This window comes from Miscanthus floridulus, chromosome 10, assembly GCF_019320115.1.
Source record: "Miscanthus floridulus cultivar M001 chromosome 10, ASM1932011v1, whole genome shotgun sequence".
NCBI lineage: Eukaryota > Viridiplantae > Streptophyta > Magnoliopsida > Poales > Poaceae > Miscanthus > Miscanthus floridulus.
The window spans coordinates 40462509-40490153 of NC_089589.1; the positions used below are offsets into that span (position 1 = coordinate 40462509).

Sequence of the window (27645 nt, forward strand, 5' to 3'; positions counted from 1 at the left end):
TATTGTGTACGTACAGAGATAAAGAGAGAACTAGAGAAGATGCTAAATGAAGCGGGAAAGGCCTAGTTAGAGGCGTAGATAGAACAGAAGGCTAAGTTCATCCACAACTGGGATAGTCGGCAAAGGGTCCTGATCGCCGAGATACCGCCGCACGACCAACGCAACTTCAACCGCTACCTCCAATGGTTGCATAGGAGTACCCGCACACATATGCAGGCCCCCTACACTAACAAGCCAATTGATGAGGACGAAGATGAGGATGACATCACTGATGCGTACGACGAGGCGACAAGGATGGAGACACAGCTTCAGAGAGCCCCACTACAGAGATAAGTGGTAAGAAATTTGAATATCAATACAACTACACGTCGGCGTTCCTATGAATTGTAGTGATACGAACTTAGCTCGTTTGTGTATGAGTGTGGTGTTGTGCAACATGTCTCTTGGCTTTGTGGTGTGCAGGTGTAGAGCACTAAGATGGTCGATGGCAATGGAGAAGGTTAACCGAGCTTGTGCCGATGGACTGGGAGCGGTGAAGTATGGAAGTGGAGGCTTGGATCAGGTGATCGAGGGCCGGAGGACTGATCGTGGGTGGTTGACACTTGGGGATATTGACAAGCAAGGGTACAGGTGGAGGAGTAGACCATGTTAACCTATTCAAGCAGAGGCGCGAAGGACTTGGTGATTGTTGGCGGTCACTATCGACAAATTCCAACCGCCAACTTAAGTCCAAAACAGGAGAAATAAACATACTTTTGACACATATGCCTTTACTATTAGCATAGTTCCACTTGGATTGGAGAAAACATGTTTCACAGGACTCATATTTTAATACAAGTGGAAAACCAAGCAAAAGGCGCAAAACATAAAGCGTAAACCAGAAATACGTGAAGAGAATAAATGGAAAAGCCCACCTACACGCCAAACTTTGGCCAAGCACCATCGTGGGAAAGGCGGTGGCCAGGTGAGCCAGCTAGGGTGCGGCCGCACCCTGGGTGTGCCCGCACCCCAGGCGACATGGCCCGGGCCCATCTTCCTACGGTGGTTGCATGCCGCCATGCTAACTCGATTTTGGTCGGTTTCCTAATTTTCCTACGCCAAACCGATCATGCTTCACTATATAAGAAGAGGAGGAGCTCATTCTTAAAGGCACACACCATTTGGAGCTACTCACCTCACCTCTCTCTACTTGTACTCTTTAGCTTTTAGTAGTAGTTTGGAGCTAGCAAAGCTATCAAGGAGGGCTTACCTCCTTGGAAGAAGAGATACATCTTGGTATGAATACTATGAAGATTTCTTCCAAAGTCATGCTCTCATATCTTTAATATAGTAGTGCAAATGAACTAGAGTATAGTTGTCTTGTTATAATCATGATATATGAACTAGCATATAGTTTGTGTGTTATGATCTTAACATATTCAACTTTATGCTTAACCATTCATATGACTTGTATGAGTAGAAGTAGAGCTAGGTTGAGGTGACAGTTCATCGTTCCTTTGGGTTTGCCCATGTCCTATGCTTGTCGATCCGTAGGGTCGAAGTCCCGGGGGGATATGGGTAGTTTCCTTGTACACGGACGTGGTGCTCGGGTACACGGGAACCTTTGGATATGATGGTGCCGCAAGGATGAGGGGTAGGCGGCAGGTGGTGACAGCTCTATCTGTCCTGTGTAATCCCCCATGTTCGGGTACTGTGTAGGAGTCTTGAAGTCTCCATTGCTTGCTGGCAGACCAGTGCTCGGAGATCTCCCCGTTCATCTTAAACTTAGTTCTAACTCTAGTCATATAACCTGTATGATCATTAACTGTTCTTTGCACGGCTATATTAGAACATGTTGGCTCCATGTAGGAACATTCTTTTATTCTTTATTTGCTTTTGTCCTTGAGGTTGCTCAGATGTGTGTCCACTATCCTTAAATTACCATTTTTACCCCTGTCATGAACTGTATGCAAGTATGTAATCTTGTTCATGCTCATGCTAGACTCTGGATGCCTTGCCCTCCTTTGGGAAAGTATAAATAACGATACCCTGAATACTTCCGGGTGAAATGCTACAACGATAAATCTGTGCGCTTGTGGATATTTTCTGTAATCGTTAAGAACTATCATAGTTGGTGTCTCTTGGCGGCGTCGCTAAGGTTGACTCAATCTTAGTGATATTGCTAAGAAATACCAACAGTCATTTTTGGCGCCGTTACCGAGGATAGACTTAAAACCTCCACACTTAGTGATTGCGCTAAGAAATGTCAACAAGCATTTCTAGCGCCGTTGCCGGGAAGGGAATAGGTGAAAAGAATCTAGTAGGACATGATCATGAGCACATGCATGTAATGGTAGCCATAGTTTATGCAGGCTAATTCTGCTTGTTTTCTTCCCGTTGTGGATGAAAATAGGATAGTGTATGAGTGGTTTTGATCTGCTAAACAATTACACCGATAATATAGAGGCACTCCTAAGGAAGAGCTGGTCTCATACAGCTTCTTCTTTGGCTACTCTGCCGGTAGTTGAACCAGTCACCCCCGTACCATCCGCTACTACTGCTATGGCCAAGTCACTCCGTGACTACTCCACCCCTGTTGTTGCCAACATGCTCGTTGGGCCCGCTATCAACACGGTACTGGAAACTTTGAGCTGCACACTGGCCTCATTACGATGGTACAGGTAAACCAATTTTGTGGTTTGCCAAGCGAGGACGCAAACGCACACCTACAACACTTCCTGGAGTTGTGCGACACCATCGTCATCAAAGACGTCGCACAAGCTAGCATCAAGCTCCGTCTGTTTCCCTTCTCCCTCGTGGGGAAGGCAAAGCAGTGGTTCTATAAAAGAGAAGGAAGCTGTCAACACGTGGGACAAATGTTCCACGGTGTTCCTCGTGAAATTTTTCCCCAAGGGCTAAACCAATGCCCTATGGGGGAAAATTTCAAACTTCCAGCAGACTTCATTGGAATCCATCCCCGTGGCGTGGGAGAGGCTTCAGGATGACATCCAAGCCTGCCCGCACCATGGAATGGAAAACTGGCTCATGCTCCAGAACTTCTATGAAGGGCTTACACCCATGTCAAAGGGTCACGTAGATGCCGCTGCTGGAGGAGCATTTCTCTCCCTCACCATCAACAATGTCACAACTCTTATCGAGAAGATGGTGGCCAATCAAAGCTGGGGGGAGGAACGAAAACAATAAAAAGGCATGCATACCATGAAGGAGACGGATATCCTTGACACAAAAATAGATTTGTTACTATCAAGACTGAATGAAAGGGCCCACGAGAAAGAAACTATGAAGGCCACCGTTCAGGCCAAGGACTCGCAAATGACTTGCGAAGTCTGTGGTGAAGTCGGACATTCAGGGAACAACTGCCCCAAAACCCGTGAAGACGCCGCATATATCAACAACGGGTTCCGACAAGGTAACAATAACGGGTGGAACAATCAGTCCCGCCCGCAACGAGGTAATTCGAACTTCAATTCGAATCAACCTACCTTGAAAGGCCTAGTTCTAGGTCAAGCTAAAATAAACGAAAATATCACTAAAAAACTTTCATATAATAATAAATTGATTGAAAATATTAATTCAAAAATTGAAAATTTATCCTCCTCAGCGAAAACCAACTAAGTTTTAATAAAATGATCGAAACACAAATTGCTCAAATTGTTGCCGCTATACCTCTCAACTATTCGGGGAAAATCCCGGGCCAACCCGAGAATTCGCCCGAGTTTGTTCATGCAGTTGCAGAGCAATAATGGAGGAGAAGTCTTGCCAACGGACTGTAAATGTCAAGCCCTTATCGAAGGTAAATCGGTAGTTATCTTTTAAAAATTCAAAAATTCAAAATTTTTAAAATTCAAAATTTAAAATTTGCTTCAAAATAAACTTTTTAGAAAAATAAAATAAAAATCATTTTGTGATAGTATAGATTTTTTTTCCGTTATCATTTCTCATTTTAAAAAATATTTATGAAAATTCAAAATATAATAAAAGTTTTATGGAAAATCAATTTCGGGAGCAAAGTTTTAAAACCGAGGGAAGCACCAACGGCTCCATTTTGAAAACGACCATTGGGAGCTACCGGCCAAAGGGGGGCTGAGCGGGCCCACCTCTGGTGCGGGCGCAACAGGGGTGCGGCCGCACCCTGCCTGGCGCCGCTACGGTTGCTGCTGCTCCAACGGCTACGAGCCGTTGCTCCCACCCTCTCTCGGTCGGTGCCCGGCGTTATAAATCCTGAGAGCTCGGGTGTGAGCCCTCACTCACTCTCCACTCTCCATTTTCACTCCCTCTCACTCTCACTTGCTCCACCACTTGCAAAAATATTTTTTCCACAAAGCTCAAGAACAAGGAAACTATGCAGAAAATTCCTAAGCTCATCACCACAAAGCCAAGCTCACGGGTTGTCCGATTTGTTTTCACTAACGTAACCCCGTTTGCAAGTTTGTGTTGTTGTCTCTTTCGCCATGGGCTAGTTCGGGAGGAAGCTCGCCAACGCTTTCAAGAAGGCCGTGGGAGCGAGCTCAAGTCGCTCCCGCGGAAGCTCAAGCGCACGCTACACCGAGCCCGAAGAGAGTCCGATGCATGAAGATGAAGAAATGGTGCCAATGGAAGAAGAAGAGCAAGAGCAAGAGCAAGAGCAACCGATGGGGGATGGCGACGATGATCCACACCTTGATTGGAGGGAGACCGGGAGACGCAGGCGTACAACCTCATCAAGAATCGTGAGTTCGTCCACACGCCGGCATATGACCCCGACCTCCTCCAAAAGATAGGTATGGACACTGAATTCGCCACCATTTGGAAAGCCGTTGGATGGGAGAACGTTGCTCCTGTCGATGAGCTTCGTTCTCGCCTCTCAACAATTCAATTCTTATGCTCTTTGCAAGAAGTTGAGGGTGGGATTACTTTCCATCTTTTTGAGAAAGAATACTATCTTACATGGAGAAATCTCAGCTCTCACTTAGGCTTTAGTACAAAATGCTCAATTTACTTAGATCATGCTCTTAAAGGTTTTAATCGCCATGAATTTTGGAGAATGATTTCTAGTCAAAACGTACTTGGCAAGTTTCAACCTCGTAATATGAATAGTCATCATCCTTAGGAACATTTCCACAAAATTTGAGCTCAATCGGACTTCATTTGAATGGTTTTCACCTTTTTGGAGTTTGGTTTCCATCTACTCAAACTGCCATAGTGTGCCAGGCCGACCTAGCTAGCATCCCGGCTAGCTCAGGTTTGCCTGGGCAGGGGACCTCTCCGAGGTGATTTTGAGTTCCAAGTGTTTGTTCTTTGATCCGCTTCTTCCATGAGGTTTCCGAGGTGTCAAGGAATGTTTTGAAATCATCAAGTCACTGGTTGGCTTGTGTGATTTCACCTTGAGCACTTGCTTGGGTTGAGTGGTGCTTAAGAGCTTTGCGTTTGCATTTTGGTGCGCCTTTCGTTCCGGTTCTTGGTTTTTCGCTTTGGTGTGTGTTCCGCTGTATTCTCTGGTTATTCTGGAGGACATCTTGTTACCTGTTGACTAAAGGGCATCTCACTTGTTGGTCTTGGTGTTTTTGGAGGGTTGTTTGGGACAATGACCATTTTGGAAGAAATTTTGTTCATTCACCCCGTCTGGTCGCCTTTCTCGTTGCTTCAGAGAAATTAAAGAGGCCCAGTTAAGAAATTTTGGCATGACCTACGTAACTGGTGACGTTGGGTAAAAATATTTTTACTTATGTTTTAGGACTTGTGTCGTTTTCGGGTAAGAAAAGGTGTGGAAGTTTGAAACTAAAGAAGAAAAGCACTCTGCTTTATCACAAAAAGAAAAGCACTCTGCTTACTTAGCTAGAGGGACAAAAACTGCATGGAATTTTCATGGAAAGCATGCTCATAAGTCATAAAGCCGTCGTCATACCTGATAGCTCACATGGGAAATGACTCGGCCCTTGCTGATGTCCGTCTATAAAACAGTACGAGGAGACTGCATTGCTGAATCGGCAGTAGGATACCAGACGATAAGCAAGCTAGCGTTCAAGGACAACCATCCCTTTGGTAGAGGAAATGGCCGGCAGCAGCGAGGAAAAGGTGGTGCCCATTAATTTGTCTGGAAAAACAATCCTGTGTCCTTACATAGGTGCGTCGGGCATTTATAGACCAAGCCCGGCCGCCTGGAAAATTACATTGGGGGCCGTACTCAGATGGCGCATTTGGACACAGAGCCAGGGGTACGGTGGTAAACTCGTACCCTGAGCTAACCACTCCTGCGGCCAGCTGTCGGCGGGCCAGCCTCCGTGCCGGAACGTGCGAGGGTCCCCGCGCCTCTCGCGAGGGTGGGGGCGGTGGAGCCGCCCTGAAGACTCCTTTCCACGCCTCTCTCCGGATCCGCGGACCTTCGCGTCCCTCGCGTCGGTGGAGGCGGCGGCGCCCGCTTCAGGGTTCGCCGCGCCGAACCTCGCTCGGAGCTTGTCGACCTCCGCACGATGGACCTGTCAAGGCTTGAAGAAAGAGAGAGTGAGCGGGCATGCGTTCCTCCACCTCGGGGTTGACACCCCCGGCGAGGGCTACGAGACCCACGGTAGCTTCGGATCGAATCGCGAAGGGGCGGAGCTGCGTCGGGGGCATCTCCCCCCAACACTCATCGTCGCTCTGACACCCAAGCGAGCGCGTGGCCGGCGCGCCTCCAGACGGCCGCGTGCCCCTTACAGCCGTGCCTGTGCAGCCCGGCCTGGCGGCTCCTTCTTGATGGCCGGTGGCTGCACCGGCGACAATGTCCTGTCTTCCCCGCTCACGCTGAGGGGCAAACTCACCTAGGGCCCATGCATCTGAGCAGAAGCCAAGAGAAGCTAGTTTTTTCGGCTCCTATCTCCCATCTTCACTCTCTCTCAGCGTAAATCACGAAACTTCCCCAAGAAAGCTGTTCTCTTGGTACCCATTTGGTAGCGGGAGTCGCGAAACAGCTCTCGGAGCCAGTCCGGGAGTGCTACCAAATGGGCTCTACGTGACTAGAAATTAATCATACCTGGGTTTATTACAGTGTGCTGAAAAAGACCATATTGGGCCATGCATAAAAAGCATTGCGGAAAGCAAGTATAAACATAGAGACGCAACACTATATATTGGGCTAAGTAGTAAACAGAAAAAAACAACATGCATGCAGGTACGTTTGCTGACATCATCAATATGCAACAGCGTTTGAAAGTTTAAAAAGTTGTATTTCCTAAACCGAATGTCAAAATTAAATTCCGATTGTACCATTCTGTTTCTTACGATAAATCCTTCAAAACAAGATCCCACATGGATACATTTAGAAAAACAAAGTATTATATAATATTTTTCTTAGAAAGATAGAACTTTTTTTTGAGAAAAGGTAGAACATTTTTTATTGAGCAGATATGGTGTTCAAAGTCCCTCTAATTTTTTTTCTAAATTAAAAAATATATATTTCAGACATAAAAATACATTATATAAAGAAAAAAATTATTTTGTTAAATCCCACACAAAAGATAATCATAGAAATCTCATTGATACAGTGTGAACATAACAAAATACATTATAATACATCACGTATATACACTACATTAGCATCACAACAAAAAAGATAAGAAAACACAAAATAATAAAAAGAACATCACATATATACTATATGAACATCATATAATATATCGTAGAACATCACATGTATACTACATAAAACATCATAAAATATATCATAGAACATCACATACTATGTGTACATTATAAAATACATCATAAACATGACATGTATACTACGTGAATATCATAAAATATATGCTAGAACATCACATGTATACTACGCTAAAATCACCTCTCAATAAAATACAAAAATTAAAAGAGTAAAAACAACATAAGACTACCTACAGTGTATTGTTTTGCCGATGCTTCAAACCTTATTTTTCCTTTGAGCCTCGATGCCACACACTCCAGGGTGGAATTGAAGCATCGGAAAAATCAAGCATCGGGGAAAGTTCAAGCATCGATGCTTGTCTTGTGAGAAAAAACATGGCCCCACTTGTAGGTGACTTGAGGAGATGAGACATGCTACTAGATAAGTGAATTAATTGCTTCTGACATGCAGTGTTGACTCAAATATTTGAGCATCGGAAAGGAAAACAAACAAGGAATAAAATAATAGAAGAAAAAATTAAATATAAAAATAAACTATCTAGTGTGAGTGTGGGCCACCATCTACAGTCAGACACACCATGGACTAACTATATAGCCTATATCTAGTAACCCATCAACGAGCAAGTAAAACATAAAATAAAAAATAGAGTAAAAGAAAAGAAATATAAGAAATATTATAAAATAAACAGAGGAAAACAACCACCCGAGGTATAGAAAAATAAAATAAATAAATAACGTAGATAAAGAAGACAAAATAAAAAATCACTTATATACTACACGAACATGATATATATCTTATCTAACAAATTAAAAATAAAAAGATAAAACTAATTCATAGAGTAAATTAAAGATAGAAACGTAAACAGAAAAGAAAAAGAATAAATAGAAATAGAAATAAAAGAAAAACAAAAAAATGAAAATAATTAATTAGAGTAAAGTAAATAGAAATAAACAAAAGTTTAAAGAATAAATAAAATGAAGAGAAGAATTAAAGACCATAGAAAAAATATGAAAGGAAAAAGAAAAAGAAACAAAGCTAGAAAAGAAAACCAAAAAATATTAAATATAAATATAAAAGGGAAAATAATAAATAGAATAAACAGATACTAAAAGGAAATAAATATATAGAAAAAATAGAAAAAGCTAACGTCAAGGAAGCCACTCCATAAGCTAGCGTACCTGTACGTCCTGCGCGTCGGCAGAGTCTGCTTCGCTATGTGATGTGATATGTGCCTGGTGCACTTCGATTCTCGGCCCAAAAATAATAATCTGCAAAGGTAGTCGACGCCACGACTTGCATCCGACTGATCCGACGGGAAGATTAGCGGTGGTGCACACTGCCGCACCGGCACATAAATTGGCCTAAGGATTTGGTCCGAGATGACCGAATTCCAGTGAAAATCACCTATTTCGGTGAGTCCTGAAATAATATTATACTGGTAAAAAACTTTCGGCTAAATTCATAATTTTACTCAAGTCTAGAGTTAACAGGGGTACGGCCGTACGGGTCCAGTTGTACATGGAATTTCCAGTCGAGTCCAGAGTCCTCTTCCGCACAAGCAAAGAAAAGGGTGAACAAACAGGTCCTGTTCCTGGCGTCATGGATTACGTGTGCTCAGAAGACCGTCGTGGCGCACCGGCTGATGTGCGTCCCGTCTATAAAACTGTACGAGGAGGAGCGCATGCTGCATCGGCAGTAGCATACCAGACCATCAGCAGCAAGCTAAAGCGTTCTACTACAGAAACGAGCCATCTCTTTTATTCTTTCGCAGGCAGAGGAAATGGCCGGCAGCGGGGAGGAGGCAACGGCGGCGGCGGTGGTGCAGAACAAGAAGGTGGTGCTGAGGAGGCACGTCATCGGGTTCCCCACCGAAGACGACTTGGAGATCACGGTGGACACTACCAAGCTGCGTGTGCCGGCGGGGCTGACCGCTGTGCTGATCAAGAACCTCTACCTGTCCTGCGACCCATGGATGCGTTTCCGCATGAGTAAACCCGAGGATGGTGGCCTGCCGCCGGAGTTTGTCATTGGAGAGGTAGGAAAAATCATAATCTGATCCACTGTTGATTTGCTTGAGGTGAAGAAATTTGCTTGATATTGATCCATCAGGCCTTGGTCAATTTCACTGTGGGCAAAGTGGTGGACTCAACGCACCCGGAGTTCAACGCTGGCGACCTCGTCTGGGGTATGAGTGCATGGGAGGAGTACACCCTCGTCACCCAGCCGGAGTCCCTTCACAAGATCAAGCATACCGAACTGCCGCTCTCCTACTACACGGGCGTTCTTGGTCAGCGATATATCTATCTTGCAATACTTTCCATGTTTCTCTCCGGTTTGCTCGTCATTGACGCAATGACGCTAATCCAATGTCAACCACCATCCAGGCATGCCCGGGCTCACTGCATACGCCTGTTTTTTCGAGGTCGGGAAGCCGAAGAAGGGCGACTTCGTGTTCGTCTCGGCGGCGTCAGGCGCCGTCGGCCAGGTCGTCGGGCAGCTCGCAAAGATCGCCGGCTGCTACGTGGTCGGCAGCGCCGGCTCCGACGAGAAGGTCAGCCTCCTGAAGACCAAGTTCGGCTTCGACGACGCCTTCAACTACAAGTCCGAGACCGACCTCGGCGCCGCGCTCAAGCGGTGCCTCCCCGGCGGCATCGACATCTACTTCGACAACGTCGGCGGCCCGACGCTGGACGCCGTGCTGCTGCAGATGCGCCATGGCGGCAGGGTCGCCGTCTGCGGGATGATCTCGCAGTACAATTTGGTGGAGCCGTACGGCCTGCGCAACCTGTTCTGCATCATGCCCAAGGTCATCAGGGTGGAGGGGTTCTACTTTACTTTCTACATGCATGTGTACCCGAGGTTCGAGGAGGAGATGGCTGGCTACATCAAGGACGGGAAGGTCACCGTCGTTGAGGACGTCGTGGAGGGCATTGATAGCGCACCGGCAGCTCTAATCGGGTTGTTCTCGGGCAAAAATGTAGGGAAGCAGTTGGTTGCCATTGCAAGGGCATGAGTTGAAGCAGGAACTCCGTAGTGGTGACGAGCTGAGCAAAAACAAGTCTTGTGCTACTTGTGTGATGCCTCTCCTACCGGTCCTTGTTTAAATAAGAGGGCACTGTTATTGTATTGGAATAAAAAAAGATATTTATAATTTGCATTTCATCGGTACATTCTCACCTAAATGAATGCTAATTCGCTTTTATTTGAAAATTTCAATATGATAACTAGGTAACGTTACTGTATGTGTACTGTGGAGATATAAAGAGTTATCTATATCTTATACTAAAAACTTGAGAGAATAATAGAAAAATCAAACCTAGACAACACATAAATTGGAGAAGAATGATAGGATCAGTACCATGGAATTCAAAGATTTAGGCGGAGCGCAAATTGGAGGAGTGATTGTATCTTTTAACACACATGGCATATATTTAAGAGTGTTATTGTTAGACCTGAGAATAGGGATGGCCACACACGTGGAAAGCTTCTTTTCCTTGCAGGCTCACCATGATAATTGTAAAAAAATTACTCAAGTTTCAATGCGAACACCTTGATCAACAGATACACCTAAAATAAATTGCGAAAGGCTAATATACCTTTTGTTGTTGGACTTTCATGCGCATTGCCATAGAAACAATGTTTAAAAAATCTCAAATGATGTGCCGTCACATAGCCAATTAAAAAAGGGTTAATTGGATTCATGCCATTATAATTTTCGATGTTCGGAGAAACGCCATTACTATTCGTCTATTTCGAAGCATGCCATTACAATTCTTCGTTTCCCACAAAAATGCCACTGAATACGTATGGAGATAGCCTGGGCCCAGCTGCAGGCGTATACGAAGACGTATACTTCATCTCCCCCATCACTAACACGTGGGCCCCACCTGTCATCTTCTTCTTCCTCTCCTCGTCTCTCTCTCCTGATGGGCGCATCGAAGGGGTGTGGGCGAGAGCCGCCATTGGCAGTGTGCTCGATGGGAGGAGTGGAGGGATGGGGGGCGACTGGAGGAGGAGGCTGCTGCTCGCCCGCGTGGCTGCGTGGTCTCGGCGGCTGCTGCGCGCGCACTATCGGATTCACCTTCTTTGCCGAGTGCTTCAGGCACTCGGCAAAGGCTGATATACACTCGGCAAAGCCTTTGCCGAGTGTTACACTTGGCAAATGGCGCTCAGTAAATAGTTTATCGGCAAAGACCTCTTTGCCGAGTGCACTTTATCAGGCACTCAGCAAACCTTTGCCGAGTGCTAATCTGACACTCGGCAAAGAAAAGTCGCCGTGACGGCGAGCGCCACCGTGACGGCGGCTTTGTCGAGTGTCAAGGTCAAGCACTCGGCAAAGGTCGCCGCTTTGCCGAGCGCCATTGACTCAGACACTCGGCAAAGGTGGCCGCTGTGCGGAGTGCTACCGGCAAGACACTCGGCAAACAGGCGACCTTGGCCGAGTGCCTTGCACGTGGCACTCGGCAAATCTGTGATTTTTGCCGAGTGCATTGGCCTTTGCACTCGGCAAAGCATGTTCCCAGCACTACTAGAAATACCCCCTGTAGTGACACTTTATTTATGTGTTAGACATGTTTTATTTTGTCTCTACAAGATTGTAGGCACGCTTTTATAAAGCGTGTTAGAAGCGTCTTCGCATGGACCGTGTCAGGACTTGTAGAGACGAGTTCTCTAAGCGTGTCAAGGTGATAAAGAGACATTTTGTAGAGACGTTAGTTGCATGCCTACGCATATTGATACACTTTTATAGATACATTTATATAACGTGTCTATTTGTGTAGTTACATTATATAGCAGCGCTGCGTTATGTGCTAAGAAATATAGAGACGTTCTCATAGACACATTTATATTATGTGTGTAATAATGTAGTCACATTGTGTAGTGACGTCGTATTGTGTATTAAGAAGTATAGAGACGTTTGAGTAGATACATTTGTATTATGTGTGTACTAATGTAGTCACGTTTTGTAATGACGTCATATTGTGTATTAAGAAGTATAGAGACGTTTGAGTAGATACATTTATATTATGTGTCTAGCAATATAGATACATTGTCTAGTAACATCATTTTGCGTTTCCAGAAAATATACACAAACACATTTATATTTTGTGTCTACTAATATAGAAATGTTATATAGTAATCTAGAAACGTTATAAACCATTTAGTCATTAATATGATAATTATTTAATTTTGAGTCAAATATATAGAGATATTATCTGTACAATTTAATGAGAAATGCAAGACCATGCAACACAAAGAAAATAAGCATACACAGCCATATGATATAAATAATTTGTTGCATTACAATGACTACCATCCACATAATTCATGACACATTTTTTGTTTAGATTACAAGATCCTATGGGAGTAAAATATAAAACATAATGTGATCCCTCTTAGAATGCCAGCTGACAGCCTCCTTTCTCGTACCACATAAACTGAGAATGCCACAGTTTTAGATGGTCAGAAACTGTCGACTCTAACATTTGGATCAGCTCAAGTACAAAAATGAGATCTGTGTAAACAAAAAAAATCACATCTTGAATCTACTAGTAAAATGGATAGTCATATCCTTGCTCCTTTTGTTAACAAACCGTGGATACAGATTGGTAGCAGCAGCAGATCTGCAACACAATTCTTTAGCAATATTAGGCTATAAATAATAGTGTCAATCCAAAATTCTCAATTAATTTCACTGATAGAGAGCAAATCCATATTATGGTTAATATGATACAATCTATTGTGAAATACTTTTACCAGCTAAAGCTTTGCATAGTACAAAATCAAAAAAAGAAGGATATCAAATATAAAATCAAATTTTATGGTGCCCATAGAAAAATTCGAATAGGTCCTACCTCATTGAATTGGCATGTAATTAATCTCGGCATATTAGTCCAAAGTGATATGACTAGATAATCTGCAACAATACTAATTGTCCAGGCGCCAGGGAATTGATAAGATGCAATCTGATCAAGAAAGAAACCATCCAGAAATTTTTATCTAGAACACAGGAATGGTTGCCCATAGAAAATTAATAAATGTGAGATAATAAATAGCTACTACCTGTGTGTTGATCTAGCTTTATGGATCCTGGATATGGTCATTTGATTGATACCTGAACAAAAAAGAAACTAAAATATTACTAATCAAGAACTCCACTGGTAGGTGCCAAAAAAAAAATCCCACGCAGGTGGGACGCGTGCGACAATCTAACCTGATCTAAATCAGAAAATGTTAAATATACTATGCTTGGACTTGCAGAGCTGGATTATATCTCAACCTTAGCACATTGAAGTCATACTGCAATTTGCAAACATGTTTACCAGCCCAATACACTTCAAAGATTAGTGAAGAAAAAAAATTAGTCCCTAGTATTTTATCCAACAGATGCTGAGGAAGTAGTGTTCTACCAGATGCAACAGATTCTTGCAGAGTTTCTCCAAAAAAAAAATTATGCTTAAAAGAACACACCATTCCAAATATCCAAGATTATGATTGTTGATCTGCAAGATTGATACTGTGTTAGTTTCATATGATACATGATAACTGAAATAGGAGCTCTCGCAGAATAATAAATCATATATCTTGGAAAATATTAAGGTAGTCAGACCTTGCCAAGAACACAATATTGTGATTACTTTCTTAACCCTTTGACTTAGGCAAATCTGCACACAAGGAAATAAATTCAGAAGATATACAGAGGAAGTTCAGAGTATTCACTACGAAAAAAACCAGTTCAATCAAGAAACATACAAAAGAATTGGGGACGTTAGGGATTGGTAATTCGGTGCATTTGATTGAACCTCTGCACAGCCACCATATCACAATCTATGGTCTATTAAAAAAAAATAAAAAAAACAGATCAAGAATCCGAGAGGGATAAGGAAATTTTGACGAAAAGAATGAAAGGATCAAAGAGAATTTAGGGTTTCAAGATACGACAGACTGGTAAAATACAAATCGCCTGCTAAGACTGTATGAAGAAAGGAGATAATACCTCATGATTGGCACCGTCGACTGGAGCAGAATGGCTGCACTGATCTAAGGAGATGACGAGGATTCCCTTCAGATCCTAGCGGCACCGACTTGATGGATCTCTGGTATGAAGAAATTCCTGCACGGTAAAGAGCAGATGGCTGCATTAATCTGAGGACGGAGGAGATGACGGGATTCCCTTCAAATCCTAGCGGAACCTCCAGCAGGGTAGAGAGCCTGTGGTGAGGGTGGTATTGATTGAACTAACGATTCAGGGGGATGGCTGCTGTGGGGCGAGGTACAGCACCATGTTCGTCGTAGGGAGGGACGATGATGGAGATGGGAGTTATGGAGCTGTGCAATGGGAGAAAACAGAAAAGGAACCACGATTCTCAGTAGGGAGAGTTAGACGAGATCCACGATTAGGGGGCAGTTCTCATACTATTTTACACGGTTTCCTCTAGCTTGTCTCTATGAAAGGTGGGGCCACTATTAGACTTCCCAATAATTAGTGCGGGGGTGTGAAAAATCAGATTACCCGTGAGAGAAGAATGTATACGAAACCAAAAAAGATGGAGGGAAAGAAAGGCGGGAACCAAAAAAAGCTCGATCTAACTGAAGCATTTGATAGGTCTTAACAAATTAAATCAAATTAAATTAATACTCCCTATCAAGCGAACAGAGTAAATATCCGAGTGCTAATTTGAACTTTTATATTAACATATGAAAATTCAAAATATTCATACTCATATTTGAATCCGAATTAAAAAGTGGTATAACTTTTCGAGATCTACGACTTTCATTTTGGTAGTTTCTCATAAGGTCATTTATAAAATTTGAATTTTAAATTTGAGAAATTCAAACATAGTTTTCCTTGACAAGATGATCTCAAATCAAAAAGTTATCAACTACAAAGTTTTATAACTTTTCTAAATCTACAACTTTTGTTTTGATTATTTCTCCATCCGAGGTCGTTTGAAAAAAATCAAGTTTCAAATTTGAGCAATTCAAACGTAGTTTTCCTTGACAAAATGATTTCAAATAAAAAAGTTGTCAACTATAAAGTTCTATAACTTTTTTAGATCTACAACTTTTATTTTGATTGTTTCTCCATCCGAGATCTTTTGAAAAATTCAGATTTCAAATTTGAGAAATTCAAACGTAGTCTTCCTCGAAAAAATGACCTCAAATGAAAAAGTTGTCAACTACAAACTTCTATAACTTTTCGAGATCTATAACTTTTATTTTGGTCATCTTTTCATGTGACTTCGTTTGGACAATTCAAAATTTAAATTTCAAAAAATGGCAACTTGAAACAATATTTTCAAAGAGTAAATGATTTCAACTAAAAAGTCAACGACAACAAAGTTGTAGAACTCATCAAGATCTACAGCTTTTATTTTGGTCATTTATTCATCCAATAAAGTGGTAGTACCATTGTTCACAAAATTTATATATCTCTCATATGGTTTCATAAGCTATAATAGAGATATGTAAATTTTGTGAATAATGTTACTGTCACTTTATCGGATGAAAAAATAATCAAAATAAAAGTTGTACATCTTGATAAGTTCTATAATTTTTATGTTGACGACTTTTTAAGCTGAAATCATTTACTACTTCAAAATGTTGTTTGAAGTTAACATTTTTTGAAATTCAAATTTTTAATTGATAAAACAAAGTCAGATGAAAAGATGACCAAAATAATAGTTGTAAGAACAAAATAAATTGATAGAGAATGATTTTAGAAAATTTTAGGGAAAAATCATTAGATTTGAAGTTAGTATAAGGGAGAAAGACTAGTTACAAGTTTTAGCTAAATGTTAAAAAGAGATATCAGAGTTCTTCAATAATTTAAAAAATTAAATTTTCAACAACATTTTAAAGTAGAAAATGATTTCGAATGAAAAACTTGTAAACAACAAAGTTCTATAACTTTTCGAGATCTACAACTTTTATTTTGATTATTTCTCCATCCGATGTCATTTGAAAAAATTCAAATTTTAGTACTTAATTTTTACTATTCGGCGTCTACAAAATCGGATTTGTAGGAGTAGCTAGATATAGAGCCGCCTCTATAAATCGGGTCATTTATAGAGGCGGCTGATAACACTAGCATCCCCTACAAATGAATTTGCATTGGCAGCTCGTTTGGGCACCATTTGTAGTGGCGACTTAATATAGAGCCGCCCCTAAAAATAGGGGGCGTTGCTACAAATCTTTTCTATAGTAGTAAAGATTAGTTTATTTTTAGTGATGGTTTTTAGAGATTTTTTGTTAGTGAATTATAAAATATAAATTTATTATGTATATTATAGATCAAATAGGGTTGCATGGCCTATGTGGCAAGAGTAGTTTATTTTTAGTGATGGGCGTGTCGGGCCTCTAGTTGATGGGCTCCAGCTTTTTCAAACGACGACCACGCTGTTGACATTCAAGAGTGTCCCAATAATGTTTATGGTCATCTCCAACAAGTTCTAAACATGAGAGACGTGTTTGAAATTAATTAGCGCGACAAATAGCAAAAGAAACACGCGAAGAAGGCGAGCCATGCGAGCCCCAGGTCGGCTTAGCCGACTCCCCAAGTGAGCTAAGCCGACTTTTCAACTTCCACAAATGCAAGAATGAACTTTACTATTGCGTTTCTCTTATTGAGCTGATTGGAAAACATATATAGATCGTCTCGTTTGAAGTCCAGATAAATTAATTATGAATTTCGGAAGCTTTTTTTTCCTGAAATTTCCAGTGCCATGTCGGCTTAGCCGACTCCCCCTATTTTTAGCCCAGAAACAGCGCGTCGGGCCCTATAAACTGTCTAGGCCAATTCCAAAGTCGGCTAAGCTGGTTTCTCTGCTATTTCCGAGCCGGTTTGGTTTTCAAATCGGTTTTTAACTGGTCTGTAGATCGGTTTAGTCGATCCCAAGAGTCTCTTGCTGCGTGTTGAAGGTTGATTGCGACCTCGGGCATGCTAGCTCTTGTTGGTGTTTGATTTGGATCTCAATCCAACGTGAACACACGCCCTAGCTTTGTAACTTTTTTGGTCAGTTTTTCATCTTTTTTCAGTTGTATTAACAGTTATTTATTATACAAATAATTTACTATCAAAAGAGTAACACAAGTGTTAACATAATGTAGTGGTAAGTCTACTCCTTTGAGATGGGAAGGTTTTAGGTTCAAGACCCACCTTTGTAACTTTTTATCCTATTTTTACATTTGTTTTGACATGTGGTTCCTATGGTCCCATGATATGTACTTGACAATGATTTTTTTGAATGACTATATATCAAATACATGTTGTCATACAAATTTTCATAATTTTCTAACCAAATATAAATATTATTATGATTATTCAATGATAATTCCACAAAATAATTATAATCATATCTAAAGGGGATCAAGAAATTGTACAAACCAACATGAAAACATATTTTGGGCCCATAAGCTTTCCATCAGAATTTCAATTCATTTTAATAAAGAGGGGTTATATATTGTTCACAGATAGATATATCTCTTCATAAATAAAAGAATTAACCCCATCCTACAAAGCTAAATGATTGGTGCAATGGTACGGCACGCTGGTCTCAATCCCTTACTGCTTGGTTCGAGTCTAGATTTGCCATTTTTTCCATTTCATTATTGTTAAGTTGTGTGCCCAGATCTGGCACTTTTTTCTTTTTATATAATAATTATCAAGTGAGTGACCATATTTTTTCCTTTTCCATGTGTGTGACCACATTTTTTCCTATTTATTATTCTTATTAAGTGTGTGCTCTATTAGACATGTATGACAAACACTAGCGATTTCTTTGTACTAGTATTTTTAATTAAAAGAAACCGAAACACATTTAATGTTGATATTGTATTATCCTCCAATAATATATGCCACGTCAGCTGTAGTGGAAGATATGCCACATTAACTCTGATGAATAATATGCCACATCAGCTTATAGCCCCCCTTAGGTTACACGTTTTCAATTTTCCACCAAAAAAAACATCTCTACGTGTTAAGGACAAATTTTTAATACACATAAAACCGTCTCTATCAGCTAGTAATGGTTAAAAGCGTATCTAATTTCATGTCAACTAGAGATATTTCGGTATCGCATAAAAACATCTCTACATTCCTAAGGACGTTTATTTGATACGCTTTATGACGTGTCTTCATGCTACTCACAGTTGAAAGCATGTCTAACTATGTGTCATTTTTATACGTTTTTAGTTGCATGTCAAAAAGCATCTTTAGGTACCTATTGACGATTTTGAGATGCGCTTTACAATGTGTGTAGAGGTTAGTGACTGTTGAAAGCGTGTCTAATTTCATGTCATTTTAATATGATTTCAATAGCGTGTTAAAAAATGTGTTTAGATATCTCTTAACGTTGAAAGCGTGTTAAATATCGTGACACTTTGATGCGTTCTTGAAATTGTGTCAAATAACGTCTTTACGTGCCAACGTAGAGACGCTTTTGATGTGCGTTACAAATAAAGCGTAGCTACACAGGTGGGTTTTCTAGTAGTGCAGGTAGTCACTTTGCCGAGTGTCATGGCCATTGCACTCGGCAAAGTGACTGAAAACAACCTTTTTATTTGATTTTTACATCCCATCCAAACAAACAGAAGATATATATAACAAACATCACCAACATCACATATATATCATCAACAACACATATATATCACCAACACCACATATATATCACAAACATCACATATATATCACAAACGTCACATGTCTCACAATATAACACAAATAAGTTCACAAGTAATCTAAGTGCTCCATCATCTACAACCACAAGTATCATCATCAAGATGGCCAATGAGACTGATTTGGTGAAGGATTCGCTGAAGCATGAGGGTCGTTCGATGCCGCCGATTGATTCTGCACAAAGGAGAAGAGATTGCATGTGTGAGACAAGATAAATATATACCATACATGAATAAAACTTTCATACTCCACTAGGTTTGACCATAAGCATGAACATACAAACTAAAACATTTATACTCACAGGAGTAGAATAGTGAGGAGGTGGAGGTGGAGGTGGAGGTGGAGCGAATAGCGAAGGTGGTGGAACTACACCCATAGCGGCGCCAAGACTTTGCACATACTGAAGAATGTCTGCCATCCTCTACTGCTCGGCCTCCCGCTCGACCTCCACCCTCTCCATCTTCGCCTGCATCTGCTCCCGTATCCTCCTCTCTTGTTCCAGTTGGGCCTACAATATATTCACCCCAATGTTACAATAATGCAAAGGAAAGTTATGAAAAAAACCAATGAACGACGAATAAACTAGGAATAACCTCGAGTGCCTCCACCCGGTGGTGTGAAGTGTCCTACCGAGGTCGTATGGCCGGGCTCGTGCTCGTGCTTCTTGCTCGAATCTGGGAGAGACTGGGAGTAGCGGCCGAGTCGATTGCGCTATCGCCAATCCAGTACCGCTCATGCTTCTTGCCTCCTCCCACCCTCATGACGACTTCTCCATCAAGGTCCTCAGTGCTCAGACCGTACTCTAGCCCATGGACCTCCCTTGCCATTGATGTGTACTCACTGAGGTGGTTGTGTACGGTCGCATTGTTGTACGCCTCGGGCCCGTCCTTCGGGTTGTAGTCGACGTCGGACGTCGCCTTGCCCTTGTGGGCCATAGCAAATGCCTTGAAGATGGAGCAAGGCTGGCCACCATGTGACGCCGACTATGAGAAAAACAGCAAGATGATTAAAAATCATGCAGAATTGTGCGTTAGAATAAATAAATGAATTCACATACCCATATTTCTGCATATCCGCTGAGGCTGCGGCTGCCTTGATGGTGTGCTACACCTGGCATCATCAAACGCCGCTCCCGGCACAAGTTGCATGTCTCCTCCCACTCACGTGAACACCACTTGTCCACCATCTATACCCAGCACTGGGGATGCACGGCGCACCAATAAGGAATCATCTACAGGCTATCAAGTACATGACATATCAGAAGATGAAATTAAGCCTACTTAATCTCAAAAGGAATCAGTATTAATGTTCTATATTTACCTACAGGTACTGGTCCCGGGTCAGCGTCATGGTTCTTGCGTCCCTTTTGGTGACCTTCGTTCCAAGGACGGTCTCATGGTAAGTTACAACGGCCTGGATGTGCGCCTCGTAATGCATGTCCATGACTAGTTTTTTGCAGCATTTGGTAGCCACCGCATCCGCCCTGGCATCATGTCCATCCTGGCATCTAAAGAAATCCTGCATACAAACATGATGTATCCATTCATTATTTCAAGAATGTCCAATGAATGCGATGTATTGAGCAATGTAGTGCGAGGAAGACTTACCCACAGCTCTTGCTTCACCCGCTCCACCTTGTTGTTGAATACCCTGCGGTCCCGATCTACAACATCGGGGGCGGCGACGTAGTGGTCAAACGAGTAGGCTGGCCCTGTCACTCCGGCGTACCCAACTAGGCTAGGGAAGTGCTCCTTGCACAGAAGACCGAGGATGCCATTGACTTGGCGTGTGTGAGCACCTCCACTCACCACAATCGTCCAGTTCCTGCCCAAGTGATTAAGAAAAATTATTAGTTTCTATTTTGATTTTCAACATATCATATAAAGTAGTGATAACATCTAAAGTTACTTACTTTTCCCCCTCGGGTCAAATCAGTGGGCGTCTCTCACGAGGTATCGGTCGCTGAGGGAGGCTCACGGGACCTCACAAGTAGACGCTTGACAAACTAGAGGAAGCGGAACCCCCTGCTATATCGTCGTCCTCCTGCGCCTCCTCCTGTGCCTCCTCAGCGTCCTCCTGGGGCACCAGCTCCTCCTCCTCCTCACACGATGGGGCGGCAGGCGATGGCTCCCTCCTGCGGCTGCTCCTCCTCCTACTCTCCCTCGGTGCAGTGGTCATTGTCCTTCCATACAAGGATGCTAGCTTCCTCATCCCACCGCCCACCATCTTTGTTCAATCACCTACAATTAAAAAGAGTAAACCAATAAGCACAGATAAACAAGAAGTACTTAGAAAGAGATGCAAAATAAACAAAACATAATTACAAAATAACATAGTATTACATGTATTAGAAATAATCTTCATGATCGGGATTAGCTGGATCATAAGTCTCATCATCACTATCAATCATGTCAAAATAATCAACACTATTCGAATGAGCAATGTTGCCATTGTCATTGTCTAAATGTAATCGCTCAAGCATTTGTAAGTCCTTCACATTTTGCACCTCAACTCGGCACGCATAGATGCATCCCTCTAGCCCTGCAAGCTCAAGCAGGATACATCATTATATTATTCGCACATACGAGTAACTTGGAATGTCAAACTAAGTATGAGCTAAATTGGATGGTACCTTCTGTTTGAACCAAGAAATGAAATTGGGCATCCCATTTCCGCACCCTGTCTAAGAAGGGTATCTAGCTGCTGCGGGGTAGGATCCCTTGATTGACGCCAGAATTCATGAAGAAATTCCTTGTACCTACGAGAAACAAGGGGGTTGGATGCAGAATAGTGATGACGTATTTAACAAGTTCGTTGAGAACTTACTGCATGTACGGCACCACTTCGTCAAGGTTGGTCAAAATGTATAGCATGATATGGCGCATTCTTCATGATTCAAGGTCTTGGGGGTCGATGCACTTGTGCTTCCGAGTTGCCCTCAGAAAAGGCTAAGGTTTGATTCATTTTCACCAGCATTGTAACGAGGGGGTGGATTATGTACATCAAGGTTGTCACCATAGTATGTTGTTGTGAAGTTCACCACCTCCTCCAGAATGTATGCCTCTGCAATGGAAGCCTCGATTTTGCATTTATTTCTACATTTCTTTTGAAGAACCTTTAGACATCTCTCGATTGGATAGCACCAACGACCTTGCACGGCCCCCCCATTCGTGCCTCATACGGGAGGTGCAAAATCAAATGTTGCATCGGATTGAAGAAGCCGGGCGGAAAGATCTTCTCCAACTTATAGAGCAACATAGGTGCCATTCTTTCCAAGTCAGCAATCACGGTCCGAGATAACTCCTTAGCACAAAGCTAGCGAAAAAATAGCTCAACTCTGTCAGCACTACCCAGACATGCTCAGGGACATAGCCTCGAACCATCGCCGGAAGAAGCCGCTAAATCCATATGTGGTAGTCATGACTCTTCATCCCTAAGACTCGCATAGTAGATAAGTTCACTCCCCTCCTCAGATTAGCTGCATACCCATCAGGGAACATTAACGTCTAGATCCAGTCTAGTACTTCCCTCCTTTGGGGCTTGCTCAAGACAAAATCGGCCTTAGGCCTTCTCCATGTCTTGCCGCGACTAGGAGGCTTCATATGTTGGTTTGGTCTATCGTATAACGTTGCCAGATCCACTCTAGCCTTAATGTTGTCCTTTGACTTGTTAGGAATGTCCATGATTGTTGTCCAAAGTGCCTCGGCGACATTCCTTTCAGTGTGCATTACATCAATGTTGTGTGGAAGGAGAAGGTCATCAAAATAGGGGAGCCGAGTCAAGCTCGACTTATGAGTCCACATATGTTGCTCACCATATCCCACAAAACCACCTTCTGGATTGACCATGAGACCATCTATCTATTCACGAACCGCGGCACCAGTCATTATCGGTGGTGCAGGGTCTGTCACTACGACACCTTTCATAAAGTTCTTGATGTCTCGTCTGAATGCATGGTCATGAGGGAGGAATTGGCGATGTTTGTCGAACGATGAATACTTGCCACCCTTCTGCAACCAAATGAACCTCATACCTTCCTTGCATACTGGGCATGGGAACTTCCCGTGAACACACCAGGCGCAGAATATCCCATATGCCAGGAAGTCATGCAGGGAGTAGTGGTACCGAACATGCATTTTAATGTTTTTCTTTGTAGCTCAGTCGTATGTCCATACCCCTTCCTCCCAAGAACGGACCAAATCATCAATCACAGGCTCCATGAACATACCCATATTATTCCCCGGGTGTCTAGGAATTATCAATGACAAGAATACGTTCTGTCATTGAAAGCATACACCGGGGGGGGGAGATTGAGGGGGATAACGAACATGGGCCAACATGTGTATGGGGCAGCCATCATTCTATAAGGATTGAACCCATCTGTTGCCAGCGCAACACGTACATTACGAGCCTCTTTAGCTTTCTCATGACGAATGCCATCAAAGTGGGTCCATGCTTCACCATCAGATGCATGTACCATCCTGTCAGTATTGTATCGTTTGTCATTTTTGTGCCATGTCATCTATTTCGCGGATTCCTCGGTCATGTATAGTCATTGGATCCTCGGTATGAACGGAAGGTGCTATAGGATTGTCACGGGACTGTCAAGCTGCCTCTTCTGGCCATCACCAGAATCTACCTCTAGGAACCTAGAGGATTTACACTTTGGATAGTACTTTGCTTCCACGTATTCTTTCCTAAATAGGAAGCACCTCTTCGGGCAAGCATGTATATGCTCATACGGCATCTTAAGTGCATGAAGGAGTTTCTGTGACTCATGCATGCTCTTTGGTAGAAGGTGACCCTCCGGAAGTAGGCTGCCAATAACTGTCAAATACCATCGAAGGCATCGCGACTCAGGCTATACTGGGACTTTAACGCCATTATGCATCCAATGGCATCCAGTTGAGAAACCTTTGTCTGGCCGTGAAGGGGTTTCTGTGCCACAGCAAACATGTCATAGAACACCTTTGTGGTTGCCTCTGGCTCCTCCTCCGTACGTCCTTCAGCGAACTATGTCACGTGATAGTCATTTAACATGTCTGCTACCCCGGCATCAGCATCATAATCCTCGATGCGTGGTCTCACCACCTCCTCCCTCATACGATCGGCTGCACCATGGTAGACCCACTGGGTATAGTCTATCGTAAATCCATTCTTCCAAAGTTGTTCCCCCATGACCTTCTTGGTTTGTCTTTTCCTGTTTGCACATTTGCTGCAGGGACAACAAATTTTACTCGCTCCTTTAGCAGCCATGCCAAATGCCCATTCCAAGAAAGCATTGGTCTTGTTGATCCATTCATTGGTGACCTGACCCTGACTTGCATGGCCCGTGCACATCCACTCACGGTCCTCCATCCTCTAACATATATAGCGGCGAGTAATATAAACATCAATTGCATCTACATGATGTTCCTACTATCTAATAGGTGAGGATAGGTCCTAATCCCGCCCGTGGATCCATAGATGAGGTTTGTTTCCATGCTCTACTCCTATCAGAGACAGAATTTCGGCAGCACCTTCCCGCTGTTCTCCAAATACACGTCCTGTCAGGGAGAGTGTGTATCCGGAGAACAATAGGGAGATGATGCCGAAACTCTATCTCAGATCGGAGCAGACCATGAAAACTAACCCCACCTACGCATCCGCGGGCTGTCCAAAAAACGTGGACAATTTGAAACAGATACAGTTTTAGATATGGAAATATCTGCATATTTCCAACCGTATCTTTTTCGAACGGGAGATGCCTAACTCAGTTACGTGATCTACGACCATGATACGGAAAGAGGGGTTATGCCTAGGGTGGCGGTGGAGTCAGGCTAGCAGGGCCGTGGTGGGTCGGTGCAGTGGCGAGGCGACGTGGTGCAGGCAGACCCGTAGTGGCGAGGAAGGGAATCGGGGTCGCTGAGGTACTCCGGCTCCGCTCCGATGGGCTCTTCTCTACAAGAAAGAAACATAAAACTGTCAATACAAAATTTTGGCAGCACCTCCCCTGCACGGTGAGGTTTTCAAAACCTGCAAGAAAACCAATGGCACGATGGCCGACATGCACATATATATGAATAGCACGATGGCCAACATGCACAAGATTATATCCAACCACATATATATAACAATGTCACAACCACTACTATGACTCCTACGACTACCACCACTGCAACTGTACCACTACTACTACTACCGCAACTACTAGTAATACTATGACGACGACGACGGTTGGGCATACCTAGTGGGTGCCATAGGGCGGCGATGATGAAGGGGTCAGGGCGCCGGTGGACAAGGAGACGGCTGGGAAAGCGCTGGGTATGTGGCAACGGCGGCCGAGGCGCCCCCTCCTCCTCCTCCTCCTTCTTCCTCCTTCCTCCTTCTTCCTCCTCCTACTTGTCTTCCTCCTTCTTCCTCCTCGGTGGCATGGCCAGCTCTGGCGCGGGCGTGCCTGTGTGCGTGTGTGCGGTGTGTGTGGGCCGGCGGGTTAAATCCCCCCTTTGCCGAGTGCCCCCGATCTGGCACTCGGCAAAGTATTTTTTTATTTTTTAAAATTCTTTGCCGAGTGTCACCCAGACTGGCACTCGGCAAAGAGGGATTTTTTTTAAAAAATTCCTTTGCCAAGTGTCTTCTCCTAACACTCGGCCAAGAGCTGATTTGCCGAGTGTCATTTTTTTGACACTCGGCAAACCAAATTTTTTTTTTCACTTTTGACCACCAAACTTTTTCTGCAATCCTCATACAGTACCTGGTACTCCATGTTCCAATGTGGCACATTTCTCAGACTTTTTCTATATTTCTTTCATTGATTTTATTTAATTGAATTTTCTTGGATAATTCAAATTATAACTGCTAGTCATTCGAATAATGAAAAAAATGGAGAAATAATATTCATGTTATTTAGTATAATGTGAGGCCGTATCTAGGAATATACCACCAATTTCGAACATCTTGTTCACGATACATGACCACGAACTTGCGGTCGAGTTGTTTCTAAATTCTATAAAAACAAACGAAGACCGAAAATCTTGAAACTTGTTGAGATGTCATGATATCATATGTGGAGGCTATGATAAAAAATTGAGAAGGTTTCGCGCAAGTTGTCACGTACGATGCTTGGAAACCAAAGAATCTCTGAAGAGGTGACAGGGGTGATGAAGTATACGTCTTCGTATACGCCTGCAGCTGGGCCTAGGCTGCATCCATATGTATTTAGTGGTATTTTGTGGAAAACGAAGAATTATAATGACATACTTTAAAATAGATGAATAGTAACGACATTTCTCCGAGGAAATTATAATGGCATGAATCCAATTAACCTATTAAAAAAATCTGTATAATCTGCACTACTACAGCAATCATTTTTGCAAACGATCAAAAGCAATCTTCAACGTCGGTTTAAAAAAACCGCTACTATGCTACATATTATAAAAATAAGTGATTTTTAGAGGAGGTTTTAAAACCATTCCTCGAAATTAATTTTAAAAAATATTTTTAATGTCGACGTAAGCCTAGCTCACGAGATTTAATTTTCACTAGTTCTGAAATAGTGCAACCACCAGGATTCGTGTGTTCTGTCCCCTATCATCGCACCTCACAATCACTTGCCTTTGCTCTTATGAGTCTATTTGTACTAATATATTTGAATCTTGTAATCAATATTTTGACTCATAAATGATCTTAAAAGGAAAACATTTTCAACTACAAACTTTTAGATCTCATCCAGCACTACAACTTTGATATAGAGCATGTCTCTATCCAAGGTCATTTGAAAAATTCAAAAATTTCAAATTCAAAATCTAAGAACTTAATTTATATATGTGTAACCCTAAATGATCTCAAACAAAAATTTTATCAACTACAAAGTTTTAGATCTCGTCGAGCTCTTTAATTTTGATATAAATTTTGTCTTCATCCGACTTTATTTGAAAATTATATGAATTTATTTGAGCTATTTTTAAGGATGGTTGACTTAGTCAACCGCCCTTGAAAATCTATTTTTAGGGACTTCGGACTTAGCAAAACCGCCCCTAGAAATCACCTATTTTCAGAGACAGTTGACATAAGAATCCGTCCTTGAAAATCTAATTTTTGGGGACGGTTCTTTTAAGCCGACCGTCCCTGAAAATAGGTATTGTTTCAATGACGGTTTACTTAATAGAACCACCCTTGAATATGTTTTTCCAGTAACGGTTCGTTAGCTATAGTGCTCCTCGCCAAGGTTACGAGCGGTTTCTTAAGTTGTCCGTCTCTATTAGAAATAGGAATTGTCTGTAAAAATTATTTCTGAACTAGTGCTGCCATAGGCCAAACTAAACTTGAGTATCCAAACGAAGCATATAGATGATAGGATAATTGGCAATCC

The 27645-nt window shown here is 42.5% G+C and overlaps 1 pseudogene; it reads left to right on the forward strand.

Moving 5' to 3' along the window:
* Positions 1-9242: 9242 nt before the first annotated feature.
* LOC136490070 (2-alkenal reductase (NADP(+)-dependent)-like) lies at positions 9243-10772 on the forward strand (annotated as a pseudogene).
* Positions 10773-27645: the final 16873 nt, after the last annotated feature.